Source organism: Myxocyprinus asiaticus, chromosome 48 (assembly GCF_019703515.2).
Source record: "Myxocyprinus asiaticus isolate MX2 ecotype Aquarium Trade chromosome 48, UBuf_Myxa_2, whole genome shotgun sequence".
NCBI classification, from domain to species: domain Eukaryota; kingdom Metazoa; phylum Chordata; class Actinopteri; order Cypriniformes; family Catostomidae; genus Myxocyprinus; species Myxocyprinus asiaticus.
In genome coordinates this window covers 22,064,769-22,070,926 of record NC_059391.1, presented here as the reverse complement: position 1 = coordinate 22,070,926, position 6,158 = coordinate 22,064,769, and positions in this window count along the sequence as shown.

Genomic DNA, 6,158 nt, shown 5'->3' with positions numbered 1-6,158 from the left:
TCTGTGTGAATAGAGAGAGTCAGATACCTAAGGGTTTGCCTGAGGAATGTTTTATACAAGGCTGAGGCCTCAGAGGTGTGAAGTAACACTTCTGCAGGCTCCTCCATGCCACTGCTGTCTGTCTCAGACTAGGTTACTGTGTTCACTGTGAGAAAGAGAAAGAGAGAGAGAAGTCCAGTCCTGGTCTGGGAACCTAAAGATATGAGTCATCAGGTAATGTGTGATTTTTCACTCCTTCTCAGCATGATAACTTTTTTTTCTCCACTACTGTTTTTAACATCAAGCACTCCAGTTCTATTTGCATTATTCTCAATTCATAAATAGACACATGATATACTGGAATTTTTATATGCAAACTTGTTACAACAAAATGAAATATACTGGTAAAACCAAATATGTTACATTGTAAATGTCAAATTAAAAAAGTTCAGATAATAGTGTAATGTATAATTGTATTATATTATATTATATTATATAAAAGTGTAATTTATGCCAACTAAACATACATACATTTATATTTATTTATAATATTATTGTAATCATTTATTGAAATTTTAGTTATTTTTATATATTTATCTAGGCTTTCTGGATTTTGTATTATTTTATTTGGTTTATATAATCCATAAAAATAGACGTGACAAACTAGTAATTATTATATTATATTATAATATTTGGCATAGTTATTTTTTACTATGCCAAATAAGCATGCATACATTTATATTTGTGAATAACATTATTTCATTTATTAAAATTATATATACACCGGCAGCCAAAAGTTTGCTGTTTTGGAAGGAAAATGGTACTTTAATTCATACAAAGGTGTACACTATAGTCTTCAAAGACAAACTTTTGGCCGCCAGTGTATGTATATATTCATCTCATCTTTCTGAGATTAGTAAGACACCAATAAGAGTCTAACTTATATGTTCGCTCAGTAGGTCATACAGCTGTATGAGGACAGAGGCTCTGGTCTTTCTCTCACAGCCAAGGTGTTAAGTGGCACCTCTAATAGGTCACATTAAAGGCAAGTCCACTGGTCTTTTTTCTGTGTGAACCTATAATGGAATTTCACATCACACATGTAACTGAAGTAATGAGGCTGACTAAACAACATTAAGACCCATTACACCAATGTACAGTCACTGAAAAGAGAAAGACCCCTTTCTGAAAAAAGCCACATCTGAGAAATAAAGCCTCTTGATATGACTGGAAAATTACAATGTTTTCCACATTAGCATTAGCACAGCCCTGATTAGCAAAGGATTGACATATAACATGGATATGTTATTCAAGATAGGTGCACGTGCATTTATAGGTATTAAGGAAAGTGTATTTTATTTTATTTTTTTAGCATTTTGAAGTTAAAAATCCAATGTATTCTTTCAATGAATGTGAGGTCATAAAACTGCATGTAAAATAATAATAAAAGATTTAGGAAAATGTTGTTCACAATAGTTTTAAATGGAGAATACTGTATCTGACATTTCATGTCAGCTACCCTCAATGTCTTGTTAACTTTTAAAATAACAGAGTAAAGCAGGAAACATTTCAAAATCCAAAAATCTTTAAAACTACTTTCTTGAAAATATTGTCACTATACTTGGACTCTAAGAAGGTTTGTGGGAGAGTGTGGGAGTTTTCAAATTCCACTGTTTAGACTGGCACCTTAGCATGGCACCTTGAGAACTACTAGGTGCTAAACCTGTGAGAGACAGTTCATGAGAGTCTTCACGAACTCTCGGAGCCTAAGAGGTCAAGTCGTCAGAAGGTTGTCTTCTCTACCAAAAAATAACTTTGTGTAATTTTTATACATATTAATCATTGATTCAAAAGAGACATGTAAGTTGTCAGTTGCAACTTCTTTCATTTAAAAAAGTACTGTGTAATTATTAGACTTTCTATTTCTTGTAGAGACATGGTGCTGCTGTCCTTGTTGAAACCTGTCCACCCAACTACAGTTTCTTTCACTCAGTTAGGCAAAATAAAAGAGTGGGTGGAATTGCTACTATTTTCTCAAACAAATTCAGTTTGTGCTAGGGTAAGCTTTGGTGATTTTTTTTTCCACATTTGAGTACATTGCATTAACTTTAAAGGCTGAGCCAGTGGTACTCATACTTACAGTATACCACCCTCCTAAGCAATGGATAGGGTCCATTCAGAACTTACGTCACTCATTATCACTAATTATGATATAATAATTGTAAATGGTGACATTAATATCCACATAAATAAATTATCCTACCCAAAAGCCATAAAATTCCTCAATATCTTGGTCAGCCTAGAACTCAATCAGCATGTTACTGGCCATAACCCCGGTAACACACTCGATCTAGTTATTTCCAAAGGAATTACTGTTACTGATCTAGTGGAGTATGATAATAATGTGTCTGATACTGTCTGATACGGTGTATCTTTTAACGTTTCATTAAATACCAGAAGAAATCATTTTGAAACCATAATTAAAAGAAGACACTTAGATACCACTGCAGAAGTACGTTTTGCTGAGCTCGCAAATTTCTTTGATCAAATTATTTTCAATTATCCTCTAGATGAAATGCTGGATGCCTTTAACGGTGTAGTGACTGACATGCTCGATAAAGTAGCTGCTATGATAACAAAACAAAAAAAAAGACCTCACGTTAAAGTGAGGCCTTGGATGGAGAAGATAATCGTGCTTTAAAGCGGTCTTGTAGGAGAGCAGAAAGAATATGGAGGAAAACCAAGCTAGAGGTAAACCGTAGTATTCTGAAAGAAAAAACTGCCATGTATAACAAAACTGTTCATACTGCGAGACGGATACATTTTTCTAAGATCATTACAGAGAATAGTAGAAACTCTAGTGTTTTATTCTCAACCATTGATAGGTTGTTAAATCAGGTTCCCTCACTTGGATCAGGTTTCTGCTCAGAGATGTGAGGAGTTTGCAACCTTTTTTAAAGACAGAGTTGTCTTAATTAGGTCAGAAATTAGTAGAACAGCTAATAAGCTTTGTGACACACCCATAGCATTACTTTAAAATGTTTTACCAGTATCTCGCATACCGACCTTCGTGAGATTATAGCTCAAACATCCTCATCCACTTGCGCTCTCGATCCAATCCCTAGCAATTTCCTCAAGAATGTATATGACAGAGGGCCTGGGTAGCTCATCGAGTATTGATGCTGACTACCATCCCTGGAGTCGCAAATTCAAATCCAGGGTGTGCTGAGTGACTCCAGCCAGGTCTCCTAAGCAACCAAATTGGCCCAGTTGCTAGGGAGGGTAGAGTCACATGGGGTAACCTCCTCGTGGTCGCACTTAGTGGTTCTCGCTCTCAATGGGGCGCGTGGTAAGTTGTGCGTTGATTGCGGAGAGTAGCATGAGCCTCCTCATGTGGAGTCTCCGTGGTGTCATACACGACGAGCCATGTGATAAGATGTGCAGATTGACTGTCTCAGAAGCATGAGGCAACTGAGACTTGTCCTCCGCCACCCGGATTGAGGTGACTAACCACGCCACCATGAGGGCCTACGAGGGCCTACTAAGGCATTGGAATTAGGCATTCCAAAAAAACAAAAAAAGAATGTTTATGACAGTATGTCTCCCTCTAATCTAAAGATAATTAACACTTCACTAGAAACAGGTATTTTTCCCACTGCCTTTAAGACTGCGGTAGTGAAGCCTTTATTAAAGAAACAAAATCTAGATGAAAACATCCTTAATAATTACAGGCCTATATCCAACTTACCTTTTATGAGCAAAGTCCTTGAGAAAGCAGTTTTTCATCAACTTAATACCTTTCTTTATTAGAACAGTATTTTAGAGAAGTTCCAATCTGGTTTTAGATCCATCACAGTACAGAAACGGCCTTAGTCAAAATAGTAAATGATCTCGGACATGCCACTGACTTGCATCAAGTATCAATTCTCATTCTCTTAGATTTAAGTTCAGCATTTGACACCATCGACCATACTATTTTAATCAATTGTCTTGGAAAAATGGGTCGGTCTATCAGATAGTGCTTTAAACTGGTTTCGATCCTATGTAACTGGTAGAACATTTTATATTAGTCTGGGTGATCAAGTATCTGTGGAGCATGACTTGCAGTTTGGTATTGCACAAGGAAGCTGTCTTGGTCCACTGCTATTTTCCTTATATATGCTTCCGTTAGACTGCAACATTAATGAGTTCAATATATGCTTCCATAGCTATACAAATGATACACAATTATACATTTCTGTTGAGCCAACTGACCCACGTGGCTTATCGTCTCTGACTGCATGTGATGAGTAATAATTTTTTAAAACTTAATGAAGACAAAACAGATATTGCTACTAGGACCAAAATACAAAAGAGATACATTTTTAATAGGCTTGGAATCCTGGCCCACCAGACCAAGCCAGAAATGAAAAGTCTTAGTGTCATTCTGGACTCTGATTTAAATTTTGAAGCTCAAATCAGCAAAGTGACCAGGACAGCATTCTTCCACCTGAGAAATGTTGCCAAAGTAAGGCCGTTTTTAACAAGGCAGGATGCAGAGAAATTGATTCATGCTTTCATTACAAGCAGGTTGGACTATTGTAATGCTCTCTTTGCTGGCCTGATAGGAAAACTTCAGCTATTCAGAATTCTGCTGCCAGGCTTTTAACTAAGACTAGGAATAGAGAGCACATTACTCCTGTTTTAGCTACCTTGCACTGGCTCCCCATTTCTTTTAGAACTGATTTTAAGATCCTTTTACTCACATGCAAAGCTCTTAATGATATAGCACCCTCTTACATGTCAGACCTTTTAACTCCTTATCTACCAATGAGAGTCCTTAGGTCCTCTGTTGCGGGTATTTTAATGGTTCCTAAAGTGGCCCACAGAATGAGTGGGGAAACTGCTTTTAGCTTCTATGCTCCAAAGCTGTGGAAAACCCTGCCCTATTACATTAGACATGAAAGCTCAGTTGACCTTTTTAAAAATCTATTGAAGACCTACTTATTTAGGCAGGCTTTTAGCTAATCTAGAGTACTTGATCTTTTTCTACTTTTTCTACCTTTTTTATTTTTTATATGTTATTATTGTGTTTCAGTTTTTTTTTTAATATATTTTTTTAATATTGTAAAGCACTTTAAAATGAGTTACATTTTATGTATGAAAGGTGCTATACAAATAAAGTTATTATTATTATTATTATTATTCCTTAGGGATAGTTCACCCAAAGTGCTCAATCATATTATGTGTTGGAGCACATTGTTAAGACATTCGTGCTAACATCATTTTTGTACTATGACATGTCCTTTCAAGGCCCCAGCATGACCTTTGTGACTGCGAAATTACCTAACCCTGATCTCACCCTCTGGGAACCGAGAGGTGCCAGGACTGTGGTGGTCTTTGGCACCTCAGAAGTTTGTGGGTGAGATAGTTAGCATGTAATAGTTTACCACCACAATCCACAGTTTTAGACCATGTTCTCATGTGCCCAACATCTTAAGAGAAATAAAATTAATTAAAAAATCAGACTTTGTTTTTTAGCCTTCAGTTTTCCAAACAAACACTGATTAAACTGGTGTCATAGATGTCATTTAGAAACAACTTCTTAAATCGTCCCTTCTCTTAACATTCCCATGGGAACAACGTAATTTTTTTCCTCCTCTCGTGGTGTGCAGCATTTTGCACCCTAAGTGTGAATCAAAACAAAATATCTTGAGACAGAGGTGCTGCAAATCAGGAGATATATGACATTGTATTGTGAGAACAGAACAAGTATGTTGTGCCCACCCTTAAAAAAAAAAAAAAAAGCTAACGTAATATGAATGCACATTGAATTCCATGGGATAATTTACGTATTTACGTAATTAATAATTTACATTTCACTAGCGATTTACACACAAATGTGTTCTGCTAATCTGCTTGTTTTTCACATAAATGGCCCATTGAGTGCACTAAATAAATGCACACACCTAGTCTAAAGTGTTTGATATTGCCTCATGTTTTTGGACCAGTATCTTGGTCTAAAGGTGTACTATGCAGTTTTTCTATGTTAAAATACTTTCTTTTATTCCAGCTTAATATGCAGAAACAAGGAGTAAGTAAGCCATTCATATGTTGGTTCCCTCATAAAGTGTTAACAACTTGCCTCGGTAGCGTTATCAAATCTTTGCTCTGTTTATTTGAGCATCCCGACCAGTCCA